Here is a 16,948-nt window from a genome sequence, read left to right as displayed (position 1 = left end):
TTACAACAATTCTATAAGACAAATGGACTCCAAAAATGTCAATGTCCTGAAAACCAAAAACCCAACAAGTCCCCTCCCCCTCAAATGTCAAGGAAACTGATCTACACTAAAGGAGACTAAAAAGCTTAACAATGCAATGTAGCATATGATCCTTGATTGGGTCCTGGACTTCATTTTTATTTTTATTTTTATTTTTATTTATTTGTATTTTAGTTAATATGTGGCACAATGGGCTAGATGGGCATTGGGTATTCAGAAGGAAGGACGCTTGTTGTGAAGTCACTGGACTTCATTTTTAAAAACCACTGTAAAGATTGAAAAACTAGGGAGATATGAACACGGAGTATATATCAGAAAATACTATATCAGTTTTAAGTTTATAGACTGTGATAACAGCATTATGGTTATGTAAAAGGATGTTTTAAATCTTAGGAAATACCTGCTAACTATAAAAAAGAGCAGTGTCATATCTCCCACTAGAAGTCATATATTTGCTTTCAAATTATTCAAAAGATAAAGAGAGAGAAAGAACAAAGGCAAATGTGGCAGAATGGTAACAATAACTGATGACTCTGAGTAAAGAGTACTTAGGTATGATTACTTCAAGTTTTTCTTAGGTTTGAATATTTTTAAAAACAAAATGTTGTAGGGGGGAGTTATACAGTGGATTCGAAAAAGAGTCCAACAGAACATCTAGCAAAGAAAGACACTAATTAAATTTAGAAATTTTTAGATAGATAATAAGCATATTTTAAATAGCTGAAGAATATATGAGTGAACTAGAAAATAGATCAGAAGAATTATGCAGGTCAGTACATGGAGTGACAAAGAAATAGAAAATACACAAATGAGGTCAAGGGACATGAAGGACAGAGATGTGATGTCAGTGGAGTCATGAGTGAAAGAAGAGAGAGGAGTTAGAGGCAATAACTGAAAACCAATAGCTGAGAACTCTACTGAAACGTTGGAAAAGACCAATCTATAGGTTCAAAGAACCCATCAAATCCCAAGTTACACAGATGGAGAAAAAAAAATCCATACCTAGACTCAGAGAGGGTGAGGAAAACCAAAAATTAAGCGAAAAATTATTAAAAGAGCCAATAAAAAAGATTATTTTCAACAGAGCCATGATTTCATGAGAGCTAATTTCTCAATACAGTGGAAGCCAGAAGATGGTAGAATGATGAATTCAAATGTGTTTAAAGAAAAAACTGCCATCTTTTAATTCTATAACCAGCAAAAATATCTTTCAAGAGTAAGGGTAAATTAAGGACAATTTTAGACAAATAGATATGGGAAGTTCAACCTAGCCAACCTCCTTAAACTTAGTCAATTAGCACTGTCGATGAATTTTGATTTAACCTGCACTGAATTATAACATTCTGCTCTCCAGTAGTCTGCCCTTTCCTTAAACTGATCCATCCAATAACGTACAACTATAGGATGGATACAAGAATAATGTCCAACCACTGCTGAAAATGATTCTGAAATGGCTAATACACAAATTTACCCCCATTTGAAGTCTCCATGGTACTTCCAGTTGTCATTCATACAAGTTCATGAATACGTGCACATCCATACTAATGTACCACTTTTCCAACATGAGGAACCAAAACAATGTGAACTCAGCAGGGATCTCATTGTCCCTGATCATAATAATATGTCTGTCCTACGGTTCTGTATTAATTACTTTACAAACAGAAATGTCATTACCCATATATAAATTTCACTTCTGAACAGAACAAAACAAAACAAAACAAAACAAAGATCTATGAGTGGTGACCTCAAACTGAACTGGTTAAATTTAGGGACTCATTTGTAAAGGTCAGCGTCCTTTGCTGCAAATTCACTTCGTATGCAGATGAGAAGTGTAACCTGCCCTATGGCACTGGGCATAATTAGCCAGCTGCACCCTTCTAATAAGGTGCAGATGGTTAATTACCCCAGCAAATAACTGCTTACTTGTGGGCACAAAAGCCTGTACCTAAAATCATTGAAAGTATATTTGGGCCTATTTTTGCTCATGCAAACAAAACACTTGTTCCAAGGTTTCATCTGTGAACAGAGCACCACAGGCTCACACTGCCCTGCTCTGGGGGAGACCCATTAACACTGCTGCGGTCTGGTTCAAGGGAGGGACCACTGGCCACAAAGCTGTATTTCAGGTGGTGAAATATTTCATGGGGTGCTGAATCCTTGTTGAAAAAATCTCCTAATGTTTATTTGCTGCAACAGGAATTGTAAATGAAACAGAATTGGTTTTCCTAGAACCCAAAGTAAATTCTATACTTTCGATGAAAACTCTGAAATGAAAGATTTTCACAAGCAAACATTGCCAATGTTAGTTGTCTTAAGAAGGAAAAATAAAAGTCTAATTTTCCTTTGCCCTCGAGGAATTTCATAGGCTAGCTGAGAAACCAGAATTTAGAAAGCCATGTAAGATACAATACATCCAATGATTGTTAGAGACTGTTCCAAAAATCCCATTTAAAAATGTAATCGATCAGTATTCCCATGGCAAGAATAGGATTTGGGGAGAAAGCAGAGAAGGGGTAACTACTTCTTAAAACCCATGTTTGGAAGTCCTCTGCAGCTGCAAATTTCTCAGTATGTTGTAGGGGCAAGATGACAGGGCTTGGGAACAGAATACTAATCTACTTGAATCTGCACAGAACCTTTCCTCTGAAGAACCCACAGTGTGTGTGATTCCATTCAGTTTAATTGTATGTTGGAGAAGAGGAAAAGCTACTTGCCATGGTTTTAATTGCTAAGAACACACTCTCTTTTCAGGAACCATCTGTTTAATTATAATTACAAGCAGCGATGTAAAAACACAAATGCTTAACAAGTACAAAACTCCCCTACCACTAACAGTTTTAACATAACGAGCCATATTGTGAAAGAGTATGTTGCCTTTTCCCTCTCTGCAATATTTCATGATTTAGCAAATGACAGCCTACCATTTATTATGGAATCTCATTCTGGTAAAGCTAAAGTTATTAATTACTATTCTTAGATTATATCCCTCTGTTATTCCTTTTTATTAAACTTTAATTCCCTCTGAAAGTGAAGGGAATTATATCAGAAATGAAACATATACGGCCCCTTTTTTTCCACCTCCCGCTAAAATCTTTGAGGTTCCATATAATAGACATCACCTATAATTAATTATAGGGACATTCCAAAGTATTGCAAGAGTAATTTTTTGGCTTTCATAAACACAAATTTCTGCCTTCCTGGTTCTGAAATATGCTTACAACACTGTTATTTTAAAAGCCACAAGTATTGGTAATTGTTTTCAGGCATGAATAAAAATAGCTTAACCTTGAAATTTATTTTAATTAGGGATTTTTCAAAGCCACTGCTGCAAACTTGGGTGGATTGTTTATAATAAAAACAAGCATCAACAACATAGTTGTAGAGAACATAGAATTAGGGAAAGTTATTTAACTTGGGCTTACAATAGTAGTTTAAAGAAATAAAAACAGACACAGACACAGTCAGATCATAATGTTATTAGAGCAACCTTACATTCAGGACATTTTAGATAGACTATTAAAGCAAGAACATGCCAAATAAAATGCAGATTTATGAACTACCAAGATATTACAAGAGATTTCTTTCTTAGTCATTTCACACTAAACTTTCTTTCTTTCTTTCGTCCTTTCTTTGACAGAGAGAGAGCATGCAAGCACAGCAGCAAGGAGGGGCAGAGGGAGAGAGAGGATCTTAAGCAGACTCCATGCCCAGTGCAGAGCCTAACACAGGGCTTGATCTCAAGACTGTGAGGCCATGACCTGAGCCAAAATCAAGAGTTGGACACTCGATTGACTGAGCCACCCAGGCGCCCCAACACTAATTTTTCTTTAAAGTCAACCAAGTGGACTCTTTGGTATTCATTGTAAGATGAAGACCACTACTTTAACAAGATCATATGCTTTCTGACAAGCCTTTCAATCAAGCAAAGAACATTTTTTAAAAGCCCACTCCTCTTCCCTACCACCGTAAGGGGTAAATATGACTCTTTTAAAAAATCAGCACTTAAGCACTTTAAATCCTCAAAGAAATAAAAAGACTGCACAGTTTTTCAAATTAAAACACAATAGAGGCATCTGGTGATTTGTCAATTCCTCAATTATCGTTCTCTACCCAACCTGAAATCCTTCCAGCCATGATCTGACAATTATTTTTTGCCTTATTTCAAGCCCTCATTCCCCTTGCAAGACATTTTATATGAAGAGAAGCCAAATGCTAAGTGCCTTTGCAGTGTTAATGAGGAAATAGATCTTGGAAGAAATCATTTGAGACAAGGAGACTGCCTGCAGGAAACGGCTCTTTCTTTACTTTCGATGACAGCAACCATGATCGAATGTACTACTATCCCCTGCGCTCTGAAATGTGCTCATCCTAAACCAGTGACCTTTTACCTTTGAGGTCTGAGTCCCACTAGGAACTGGATAAAAGCTATAAACACTATCTCCCCCAAAATGAACATAAATATAACATTTAAAGGTCCACATATCCAAGGTCAAAATCTCTACTTTACACAGATCCTAAAGCGTATCGGTTAAAACTTGATTTCAATACTCACAAGCTATGAGGGTGTCTTTCAAACTTGATGAGAGTTTTCATGTTCTAAATGTTTTTGCTGCTAACATGGAGAAACATTCTCAAAACTATTTTGAAGTTTGTCAAACTATGCCACTAATTAATAACAATAACTTCCCCTCTACTTTGTGGTTGCAAAAATCATTCTCACACATAAGTATTGCTGTGACTTCGCCCAAATAAATCTGAGTTTGCTCATATACAAATAAAATAAAATGAAATTACAAAACAATAAAATGATAAAAATGAAACAGTTTTTTAAATGACAGAAATGAAATAAAATGTAAAACCCAAATCTATAAAACTTGCAGAAGAAAACATAGAAGAAAATCTGTGTTACCTTGGGTTAGGCAAAGAGTTCTAGGTAGGATAATCCATAGAAGAAAACAGTGATAAATTGGACTTCCTCAAAATTAAAAAGAAAAAAGTGACTTCAAAACAAAACTCAATAAGAAGGCAACCGAGCAGGACATGGGCAAATGATATGCACAGAAACCTCACCAAAAACAAAACAGAGTAACAAAGAAGCACATGCAGTTCAACAGTGTTAGTCATCAAGGAAATGTGAATCTGTTAAAAACAGAATGAGATACCACTACACATCTACAAGAATAATTAAAATTAACAAAATTGTTACCTGCTAGCAAGGCTGTAGAGCAAACAAAACTCTTACACTATCCTGGAAGAAGTGCAAAATGGTACAGTCACATGGAAAATAGTTTGGCAGTTTCTTATAAAATTAAACATACACTTACCATAGAATCTATCAATCCTACTCCCAGGTATTTATCTGGGAGTATAACATATGTACAAAACACGCGGATACAAAGAGCTGTATGTGAATGCTTATAGCAGCTTTATTTATTCATAATCACCAAATACTGAAAGCAACCCCAAAGTCCATCACCTGGTGGTATATCCATTCAACTGAATAGACCTCAGCAATAATAAACAATGAACTACTGTTACATGCAACAACATGGATAAATCTCAAAAGCGATGTATTAAATAAAACAATCCAGACAAAAAGTGCTATGTATCTTATGATTCCACTATTATGATATTCTGGAAAAGCAGAAACAGAAATCAGATCATTAGTTGCCAGGGGCTGGAGGTAGGGCAAGGGGATTGACTATAACTAGGTACAAGGGAACTTTTTGAGCTAATGGAATCATTCTATAGATTAATGTGGTTACACAACTATATTTTTCAAAGTATTTTTCAAAAATCATGGAACTGTACTCCCAAAAGAAGTGAATTTTATAGTATATAATTTATATATTATAAACCTGACTTTAAAAAATAACTAAGAATATACCAGGAGAAAACATCAATTTAATTTATATCTCAACATAGCATAAAAGGTATCAATATCCAGGATATGTACAGTAATCTTACAAATCAATACAAAAAGGACAGTGACATTTAAATTGGGCAAAGATAAAGACAGGCAATCCACAGAAGACCAATTATCAATAGTCAACAGATATAAACTGCTCAATCTCTCCAGTAATCTGACAAATGTAAATTACAACAGAGTGATCACCATTATTTTCCCATCAGAAAGACAAACTTTCCAAATAGTGAAAATACCAAGTGTTGATGCCTACAAAGAATAACTATAATCTCTACAATAAGACCCCAAAAGATTTACATCAATGGGGATGATGGAATTTCAACTATGTTTATACTTAGCTAAATTAAAAGACAAGAATAACCTTTAAAATAGTTGGGTAATTGTCTTTGCCATTCCAGTCAGTGGACTATCGGGTAAGGTGAGATAGTCCTGAAGATGCTCGTGTTGGTTTCATCACTTCTGGAACAGTGTGTCTGCCTAATACAGACTGGGGAGGCCACAGAAGGGATGCATGAATGAATGATTCTAAGGATTTACCAGCCCAACAATCAAAGAGTGATGTCCACGTAGCCATTCAAATGGGTCCAGACTCCTCGACATTGTTAAGAAAGAAACTGAAGTATGAAATGAGGGCCAGAGCAAAATTTAGAAGAATAAAGACATAATGGAACTCATAAATTTATCCTTCTACTACTTTTTGGTGACAAATAGGAAAAGTCTATAAATCAGAATTTTAAATATTCTCAAAATGAAAGCTTTTCAATGGTTTGATTTCTGTAATCTCTACACCCAACATGGGGCTCAAATTCACAACCCCGAGATCAAGAGTCGCATGCTCCACCAACTGAGCCAGCCAGACTCCCCTCAATGGTTGAATTTATGAATTGGGTTGCTCCCAGGAGATTTAAGAGTTTGTCCAGGGATATTTTTGACTGCATCCAACTTTGACTTTAGCGCTGACTTCTAAACCTAATACAGTAAAACGTGACTCCACCATATAACCTCATCAAGGGCACACAGATCCTGTAGTAACAATATTTTTTTTCCTTTTTTTTCCTGCAGTACACCTACCTTAGTACTAGACAGGAGGTGGGACCTCAGTTACTTGAAGGAGTAAAGAAGAATGGGGAAGAATCATCTTCATAAATTACACAGTATTTGAAGTATTGTCAAATGGAAAGGACAAGACCCAACAGAGGAAGGGAGGAAGAAACAGATCCAAAGTAAACAGGCGAACACACACAGAGGACAACACACCTGGTATCCAGCAGAGTTGGTGATTAAGTCATAGCAACCGGCTACTAACTAGCCCTCATCATGGGGCACTTTCTGAGCACAAAGTTGCTCCACTGTAAAGGCAGGTTAATCATTAAAATCACTTCACAGGACCACGGCTATGAAATGTGACCATATATGTGACCATATTGGTCAGGAATTGATCCTCACAGTCTTCCTGAGAAGGAAAGGGGGAGGGAAGGAAGGGAGAGGGAGCGTGGCACCCCATTTGGGAGAGAAACGATGGAAAATGATTTGCCCAAGGCCTCACATCTACATAGAAGCAAAGTGAACACCCAGGTGGGAGGATCGGCTATTCTAATGGGAATGAGAAGAAGGGGCGAGGGAAGGCTGGGAGGAATGGGGTCTGGAAAGCTTGAGTAACACCTGGGATGCAGGGCCGGAACACTAGGAGAGGATGTCCCAGCCAGTCCCCAAGTCCTTCGAACTGTGACCCCATGATCACTGCAAGGACTTCGGACCCTGGAACAACACCCCCCCCCCCCCCCCCCGCCAACTGCCTGTCATTTCCCGTGCCCTGTTCCTCCTCCAAGACCCTGCGTCCAACTCACAGACGCCGCAGCCAAGGAGTCCGTACCAGCTCCAAGCAGCCTGCTCTCCTCCAGCAGTCTGGGCCGAGTTGTTGCCATCCGTTGCCACAGCAACGACAGAGCGCTGCACGGCCTAGCAAGCCGAAACATGATTGGAGCAGGCAAGCGTCCATAGCAACTGCCAGGGCGCACTACTTGGTAGGAAAGAATTTCATTTTCAGGAATTCTTCGGACACCTCTCCCTAAAGGCATCCTTCGGCAGGCACTTGTCCTAGCTCTTTAAATGTAATTCATGCAGTAACTCATTAAAACATTTGTCTCTCTGTGTTACTGTGAGAGTTCTCATTTTCACAGAAAATTTTTTTTAATTTTTTTTTACATTTATTTATTTATTTTTGAGAGACAAAGAGAGACAGAGCACAAGTGGGGGATGGGAAGAGACAGAAGGAGACATAGAATCCAAAGCCGGCTCCAGGCTCCGGGCTGTCAGCACAGAGCCTGACACGGGGCTCGAACTCACAAACCGCAAGATCATGACCTGAGCCGAAGTCGGAGGCTCAACTGACGAGCCACCCAGGCGCCCCTCCACAGAAATTTTTAACTTGGGGTCAATTTTACCTCTTCAGGTAAAATGTCCATGAACTCCCCTACGTTACATGCAAAAGTTTATGTCCATTTACTCAGCAGGATGGTCCATAACTGTAGATTTTCAAAGGAGGCAGAACCAGAACCCAAGACAGTCCAAAAGAATAACTTCTATATGCATTAACCCCATCTTCCTTCTCAGAGACCACAGATAAAAATAGTACGGTTCTCGGGGCCCTGGCTGGCTCAGTCCATAGAGCATGCCAACTCTTGATCTTGGGGTTGTGTGTTCCAGCCCTGCATTGGGTGTAGAGATTACTTACAGATAAAATCTTTTTATTTTTATTTATTTTTTAATAGATTTTTTTTACTGTTCATTTATTTTTGACACAGAGAGAGAGAGACACAGCATGAGCAGGGGAGGGGCAGAGAGAGAGGAAGACACAGAATCCGAAGCAGGCTCCAGGCTCTGCACTGTCAGCACAGAGCCCAATGTGGGGCTCGAACTCACACACTGTGAGATCATGACCTGAGCCGAAGTCGGATGCTCAACCGACTGAGCCACCCAGGCGCCCCTAAAATCTTTTTAAATAATAATGTGGGGGACGCCTGCATGGTTCAATTGGTTAAGTGTGGGACTCCTGGTTTTGGCTCTGATCATGATCTCCATGGTTCATGAGTTCGAGCCCCATATCAGGCTCTGTGCTGACACTGCAGTGCCTGCTTGGGATTCTCTCTTCCTCTCTCTCTGTCCCTCCCCTGCTCACTCTCTCTGCCTCTCTCTCTCAAAAATAAATAAATAAACTTAAAAAATTTTTTTAAATGGTGCGGTTCTTGCCAGACTTTAGATCGTGGCCTCATTCAAATCCTGCCTTGGAACAGCTCCCAAAGACTTTAACTAACTCTTGACATTCATTCATTCATTCATTCATTCACTCAATAAATATTTATTGATCACTAATTATGGGGTCATCCATTTGTCAGAGAGGCACCTTTCTTACCACTAGAATATGGCAATTATGAAAACAAAGTCCCTAATTTCTTAGAGTTTTCCTTATGGTGTGAGAGACAACAGATGAATAAACAAGATCATTTCAGTTTATGATAATAAATAAAATGTGGTGATATGACAGCAAGTGTCTAAGGTAACACGCCCTATAGACAGGGTGGTCAGAGCAGTTCACATAGAGGAGATGGCCTTTGAGCCAAGACGTGAGAAGACAGCAGCTAAAGAAGAGCAAGGAAGACAGAAACACAGGAACAGGAAACGAAGTTAAAAGAAATGAATTTGAATGGTAGAGAAAATGAAAGGCCAATATAGCTGAAAAGGAGACAGCTTGTGGGGCTGTGGGAAGATGCAATCAGACTGCCCTTCCCCTAGCTCTTCAAAGGACTGGCAACTTCTCCTTCCTACTCCCTTACTCCCCCATCCCCAGTCACACCCTATCACATTACCCCAGTTCTTTCCTTCATAGCCCTTGTGGCTTTTTACTGTCTGTGAGCTCCCCAAGGACAGAGACATTACTCAACACAGGATCCCCAGCACCTAAAAAATTGGCCCAGCATGGACACCAAATAAATATTTGCTGACTGCATCAATCTCCATATTACAATACTAGGAATAGTGATGGATCGTGGGGACAAGACAAAGACACCTCTGCCTTTATGAAGGGTAAATGCTTGGTGGAATAAATGAATTAAAAACTATGTGGGCAAATGAAATGTAGGCAGAATTGAATGATTTAGACTATACGTGCTGTGGAAAGCTGATGAACAGCTCCCTTGATAAGTTCTTCATTCTATTATATTTCTGTTCAATTTCACAAATATCCAGTGCTAACTATATGCCAAGCACTGTGGTATATAGTAATGACCAAGAAGAATACCAGTCTTCACTGGAAAGCTTACAGTCCACTGCCACGCTGTCTATGACAGTAGCCAGCAGATACTTGGGGCCACTGAGCACTTGGTATGTGGCTGGTCCAAACTGGAATGTGCAGCAAGTATAAACTCCAGATTTCAAAGACTTAGTTCAAAACAAGACTGTAAAATATCTCATTAAATTTTTTTAATAGTGATTTCATATTGAAATAATAACATTTTGGATATATTGGATTAAACAAGATTATCATTAAAATTATTTTCACTTGTCTCTTGTTTTTTAATCTAACTGTTAGAAAATGTTAAATTATGTGTCTGGCTTGCATTATATTTCTATTGGACAGCACTGGTCTAGTGGGAGTTTAATTAATGCAGGTTGAATAAACAAGTGACATCTTATTACAGATGTTAAAGAAGACATTTCATCTGAGGCAAAATAGCTAGCAAACTTCAAATAGAGGAACTAGATCAAGAATTTACAAAGAAAGTAGGTTAGACAACTCTTAAGACTTTCACACATGAGTGTATAAAAGGGTCAGGAGTAGACGACTGGGAAGGATTTCTTCAAAGAGGGCTGAGTTGTGAGCCCCACCTCCTAAACCTCCAGTCAAAATAAAGGGGCTTTTCGGGGACCACCAATGAGTTTAACATATCAGAGGGCACAGAGTGCTTGTGTGTGAATCCCACCTGGAATTGAAAGGGCAAGAGATGGCTGAACTTGTCAGCAGACAGCAGAGCAAAGGAAGAATTGTTGGGTTGGGGACAACTTGTCCCTTTCCCCCAAGATTTCTCAAGGTAAAAAAAATGCATGAGGATTTTCTATGGAGCAGACGTGGGCCACTCAAGAAAGATGTGTAGGGTCATTTTGGGTCCTTCTAAGAGGAAAATCTGGTGGGAAAAGAGACTTCAGCCAAGGGAAGCTGAGGATATTGTTAGGTTTCTAGGAGCCAAGGAAAAGCAAAGAACCAAGCAAAAGAGAAATGCATTTGACCCCATTAAGAGAACTGCAGGGTACAGGTAGATGCCCAGTGATGAGGGTAAGCTTTCTGAAAGACCCTTGAAAGTGCCCCACAAGCAGAAGTATCATCTTAATCATGGCAGTATCACACAAGTAACAATTTTCTTAGCGTCTTTTTCTTCCCTACCTCTTTATGCTCTAATCCCACCAGGGCCAGAAAACAGTTGCCCAACTGGGGGCACAGGTGTAGAGGCTGGCAATGAACCCAAGTAGAAGACAAGAGGAAAGAAGAAGGTGACCCTGCTTTCATTCCCCAGCTAAAGCGTTCCTACTTTCAGCAGCCCAAGCTAAAAAAAAAACAAAAAAGGAAAGGAGACACAACTTTAAAAGTTTTGAATATCACTTTGGACAGAACTTTTTAACAACTGTACTGAGGCTGGGTTTTGACACACAAGAGGGTCCATAAAAGTCTTGGCACCTGAGTTCAGCCACAGGCAGGGAAACAGTTTGTCCCACAGAGACACTTTAAAGAGAAACTAGAAGACAAAAATTAAGTTGCTTTATGACTGCAGCCACATGTCATGCTTGTCTGACTTCAGGGTTACAGAAGAAATATGAGACAGGCTATAAATACAAGCAGAAACATGTGTTATTCTTGAAGTGTACAGAGCAGTAGAAGATGTATAAAGTTAAGGATTGAAGCACATATTATTACAGGGAGAAAAATAGATGATCTAAAGTCACATCCTCAGAGCCAGACCTAAGACGAGCATTTACCCCCCTCCATTCCCAGAGGCCTTTCTGGGGCTTCTGAGAGCCGCTGTTCCCTCAGCGCCGATCTGCAGCTGCTGCACAGGGATGAAAGCCTGGCTTGTTCTCAGCGCCAGATCGACAGGTGTGCAGTCAGCACAGGGAAAAACAAACACAAAAACAAAACAAAATAAAAGCCATGGTTCTAGAAATGGAAATCCCACTAAAAACTAATTATGGTATTAACAAGTAGATCAAATTCGAAGATCTTGGTTAACTTACATTTACCTTCAAGCAAGAATGTTAATAGGAAGGATGAAGACTTCTCTATCCTAGAGCTGGATGACCCCTAAGGAACCTCACACTTGCACTGGGTAAGAGATGAGGCCAGGACCGTTCTTTCTAAGGTAATTAGATTAATGAGCAGTCAAGACTGAGCCTTCTTTAGACTTCAGAGTGGTTAGTTAAGTAGGCCAGTTGCCCTGGGGGCCTCAAGCCACCCAGCCTACCTCAGCAATCCTGGTCCATGAGACCCAGGCAGAGGAGGGTCATGGTCAAGAACTTAGGGGGCAGATACCCAGAAATCATGGGCTCACCATTATAAAGAGCCTTAGAGATCACTGTGTATAAAACTTTTAGAACATAGCAGTTGTTCAACACATGAGCAATGATTTTTCTTACTATTATAAGATGACTCTAGTTCTAAACTTAATCTCTATGTGGCGTTCACTACTTAACCACTCTGTAGTTAAGTTACCACATCTGTAAAATAGGGGCAACTACCACGTAGGATCATTGAAGATTAAATAAGATAATAACACAAACCAAGGGCTTGATGAAGGAAAGCTATGACTCTTATTAATACTGTCACCATTCTTCAGTCCAGTTTTCTCTCTGACATCACCTCCAAATAGTTGCCCAGTGCTCAAAACTGAATGTTGGTGTCATTATTCAAAATTCAGAATTCACTACCCCTCAATGTGATGGTTTTAAGAAGTGGGGCCTTTGGGTGTGATTAGATTAGGAGGGTGGAGCCCTCATGAACGGGATTAATGCCCTTATAAAATAGACCTCAGAGAGCTCCCTAGAGGCTGTCCACCGTGTAAGTTTACAGCAAAAAGACAGCAGCTATGAACCAGGAAGTGGGCTCTCACCAGATGCTGAATCTGCCAACACCTTGATCTTAGACTTCCCAGCTTCCAAAACTGTAAGAAATAAATTTCTATTCTTTAACCCATCCAGTCTATTGTATTTTTGTCACAGTAATCCAAACAAACTAAGATACCTAGTTTCTGGTTAAATTCTTGCTCTTTGTTCTTCCCTTTACCAACCTTTGACTGAGAACCCACTAAGCACTGAGCTTAGAGTACACTCAGTGAATAAGATGCAGTCCCTGTCCTCAAGGGGCTGTCTTTGTTTGTTTGTTTGTTTAGGATGCTTACTTCTCATATCTTCTCAAACCTAAGATCAAGCATCAGGATGCCCCATTTTTGAGCAGCTAAAATTTGTGAAAACTTGTTCCTGAAATAGCCCAGAATGTGACTCTTATATTTCTCTTTTATGTGACAGTCCTTCCAGTTTAAAAACCATCCATCATGGTTTTCCAAGTCCTCCATTTTTCAGATTAAACCACTTGAGTGTCTTCAACAGTTTCTCACATGGCATGATTTCTAGTCCCTTTGTATCCTGCCCATGTAGGACAAATCCCAGAATGCCCTGCTTCATGGTAGCTCAAAATGAAATACAGTTCTCTCAAGTGCTCTGAGGTGTGTGTAGAATGGAAGTCTCATAAGAAAAAAAAATTTAATTCCTCACATATGAGACAGTGGTGTAAATGAACCACACTTTTCCTGTTTTACATGAAAAACAAATTCTAATCAGCTTCATTTTGTGAGTAGCCACTGCCAAAATTCTCTGTTGATGTTTGGGTAGCATAAATCACAGCCTGAAGAAGACTGAAGCTTTGCCAAAATTGAGACCCATCTCCCTACCCTTATGCTATTTTGCCTTCAAGGCTCTAGATTGAAAATCAAAGAAACCCACTCCAACTAACTTAAGCAAATAGGAGAATTTATTGAAGAATTCAACTAAATCATAGAACCTAAGGGCAGCTGGGCTTTCTGGGGGACAGGAATCAAGAAGTGGAAAATTTAGCAGAACAAAAGCAGGGCTGGTCCCTCTGTCTTCCTATCACTCCCTGAGCCAAATGTCCCTACTTCTCCATAGATATACCTATGTCATTCTTTTTTCCTTCACCTTAGACCTCTCTCTATTCTCTACCCAAAGAGTCATCCCAGTGCCCTACATACCTATCCTCTCAGTGCACAAACATCTCTAAGTCTCCAAGTGTGGTGGGTTACATGTTGGCTTTGTAAAGGGTATGTCCACATCCTAATACCCACACCCTATGAATGGTACCTTATTTGGAAAAAAAGGTCTTTGCACGTGTAATTAAGTTAAGGGTCTTGAGAGAGATTATTCCAAATTACCCAGGTGACCCCTAATCCACTGACCTTGTAAAAGGCAGAATGGGAGAAGTCACAGACATGTAAGAGGCAGAGATTAGAGTGGTATGGCCAAGGAAGCCTAAGACCACCACCAGCCACCAGAATCTGGAAGAGGCAAGGAAGGATTCTCCCCAGAACCTCCAAAATGAGTGCAGGCCTGACTATGCCCCGATTTCTGGCCTCGAGAATTGCGAAAGAATAAATTTCTGTTGTTTGAAGCCATGTTTGTTCCTGCAGTCATAGAAAAAGGAACACACTAAGTTTCAATTCCAAATTCTTGGAAGAGCAAATCCGACTGGCTTAGGCTGACACAAGTGCAACATATTCCTCTAATTCAATCACCTGCCAGAGATGAGCCATACTGGATAGATGGGGGCTGGGCCACTCCCGTATGGAGGATGGTTGTTGTTACCAAGAAAATGAGAGTCCGAGTCCCCAAAAGCCATCTATGACATGAGAGTTCTCCAATCATCCAGGCCCCCAATTTGATTTTCTAAACCTCTTTCCCCCCTCCCCACATCCTATTCATTCATCATTTTTGTGTTTTATTTTGTTTTCTTTAAGTAATCTCTACACCCAAGGTGGGGCTTGAACTCACAACCCTGAGATCAAGAGTTGGATGCTCTACCAGCCAGGCACCCCTCACTCATCATTTTTGTACCAGTTTTCCCTGTCTTCAATTTTTCACTTCTACACAACTTTTCACTCCTATACTCCTTTCCAACTCTCCTGCCACGAATCTACCTCAAGCCAGCATCACGCCTTGCCTTGGTCTAGTGCCACAGTTCTCAGACTGTGCCAAGGCACCTCAGGATACCACAGTGCATTTGCAGACAACCGGATGTTTTAAATTTTCACAGGAATCACAGTGATCTCCGTCGGAAACTACAAGCTTGAGACAGTCCACAGTTTCAACACGAGATTATTATACTGTTTCCAATGACCAAATCATTTCAAAGCTGGGTTTTCAATAACTGCTGTGATGAAAACAAGCACCACTTGGAAATCGATGTGGAACAGGAAATGAGGACGATGGTGTCTGATATGTTTCTAGGCCTGAGAAAGTGTGCAGTGATCAACAGGCAGTAGTACCTCATTAAGATGCATGTGCTTATTAAGCTATCCGGACCTGATTACTTAATAAATGGAATTGTTGGCTATTTCTTTTGGCCTACAGATGTTGCGAAGCAATTGCTAAGACACTAAAAAATATTGCCCATCTTTTTACTCTTATTTTACCAAGAGCAGGAGATGGGTATTGACTCCCATTTCAAAGATGAGCCACACAGAACACATCAGTAATGCCCCCAGAGAAGACTAGCTGGATAGTCTTCTGAATAGAATGTCTGAGATCATTTATTGTGTCACTTACAAATTATAGGCTCATTTTGCTTCCTCTTGTGGAAATGTCCAATACGTTCAAGCCAACTCAAAAAGTATATATTGTGCATTTAACAGGAAGCTTGGAAAGAAAAAGCACAAGACCTGGGAAACCCAGGTTGGAGATTCAGTTCTCCCATGTACCACTTTTTGCCCCAAGGCTGTAGCTATTTCACCTCTCTGAACATGTTTCTGCAGCTTCTAAAAGATGCAATTCAGTCATTCAAAAAATATTATTTATGAGGCTACTCTGTGCTCAGCAGTGTTCTATACTGTAAAACAGTGTTCTCAACCTTTTTTCTTTCATTATTGCTCCCCTAAAGAGACTTTTTAGACTCTTTTGTTCTAATTATGGCTCCCAAATTTTAAAATCCTGCATACAAGATATATCAGTCTATGCACTGTATATAAATCTGTGTTCTATACATTAAAAGGTGAGATTATTTTGCCCCCTCTAGAACCAGTTTTTGCCCCTTGGGATATCACCCCTATTGAGAATACACACTCTATGGAAACAGAGAAGAAAACATTTCTGCTTTCACAAAGCCTATGTTCTAGCATGAAAATTTGGACAAAAAATAAGTAAAATAGCAGACGTGCAAAGTGCTATGAAATAATAAAATAGGATGCTATGATGGAGAATGTCTGAGGGGATGAGCCAGAGGCCCCTCTGAAAAGGTAACCCCCATGGTGAGATGTGAATGACAAGCAGGGGCAACCAGCATCTAAAGGGAGGAGCCGCTAACATGATATTCTCACCAGCCTGGTGAGAGGCCAGAGAAGGGTGGAGCATGGTGAACTCAGTGACACTGCCATTAGAGAGAGGGTCATTTTGAAGACTGACTCATACAGTATAGAAAAACACATGGGGCGCCTGGGTGGCTCAGTCGGTTGGGCGTCTGACTTCGGCTCAGGTCATGATCTCACGGTCCATGAGTTCGAGCCCCGCGTCGGGCTCTGTGCTGACAGCTCAGAGCCTGGAGCCTGTTTCAGATTCTGTGTCTCCCTCTCTCTCTGACCTTCCCCCATTCATGCTCTGTCTCTCTCTGTCTCAAAAATGAGTAAACGTTAAAAAAAAATTTAATAAAAAAAGAAA

General features: G+C 39.9%; 1 protein-coding gene across 23 annotated transcripts in view; it reads right to left on the bottom strand.

The window, feature by feature from the left end:
* HYDIN (HYDIN axonemal central pair apparatus protein) overlaps positions 1–16,948 on the bottom strand; it is a 433,865-nt gene that overhangs the window by 367,322 nt on the left and 49,595 nt on the right. For 14 of the 23 annotated variants that reach the window (XM_045046329.1, XM_045046327.1, XM_045046336.1 and 11 more), the window contains exons 3-4: positions 5,246–5,287; positions 4,949–5,014 (exon numbers count right to left, since the gene is read on the bottom strand). The exons of 4 other annotated variants lie outside the window; for them this stretch is intronic. The gene's annotated coding sequence lies outside the window, so the exon portion shown is untranslated. Of the gene's footprint in view, positions 1–4,948; positions 5,015–5,245; positions 5,288–7,812; positions 8,035–16,948 lie in introns of those variants that run through there. 5 more of the 23 variants (XM_045046334.1, XM_045046328.1, XM_023246143.2 and 2 more) reach the window with 5 other exon arrangements.

Source organism: Felis catus, chromosome E2, assembly GCF_018350175.1.
Source record: "Felis catus isolate Fca126 chromosome E2, F.catus_Fca126_mat1.0, whole genome shotgun sequence".
Lineage (NCBI taxonomy): Eukaryota > Metazoa > Chordata > Mammalia > Carnivora > Felidae > Felis > Felis catus.
The sequence above is the reverse complement of the archived record's forward strand: the minus strand, read 5'-3'. Positions and strand labels throughout refer to the sequence as shown.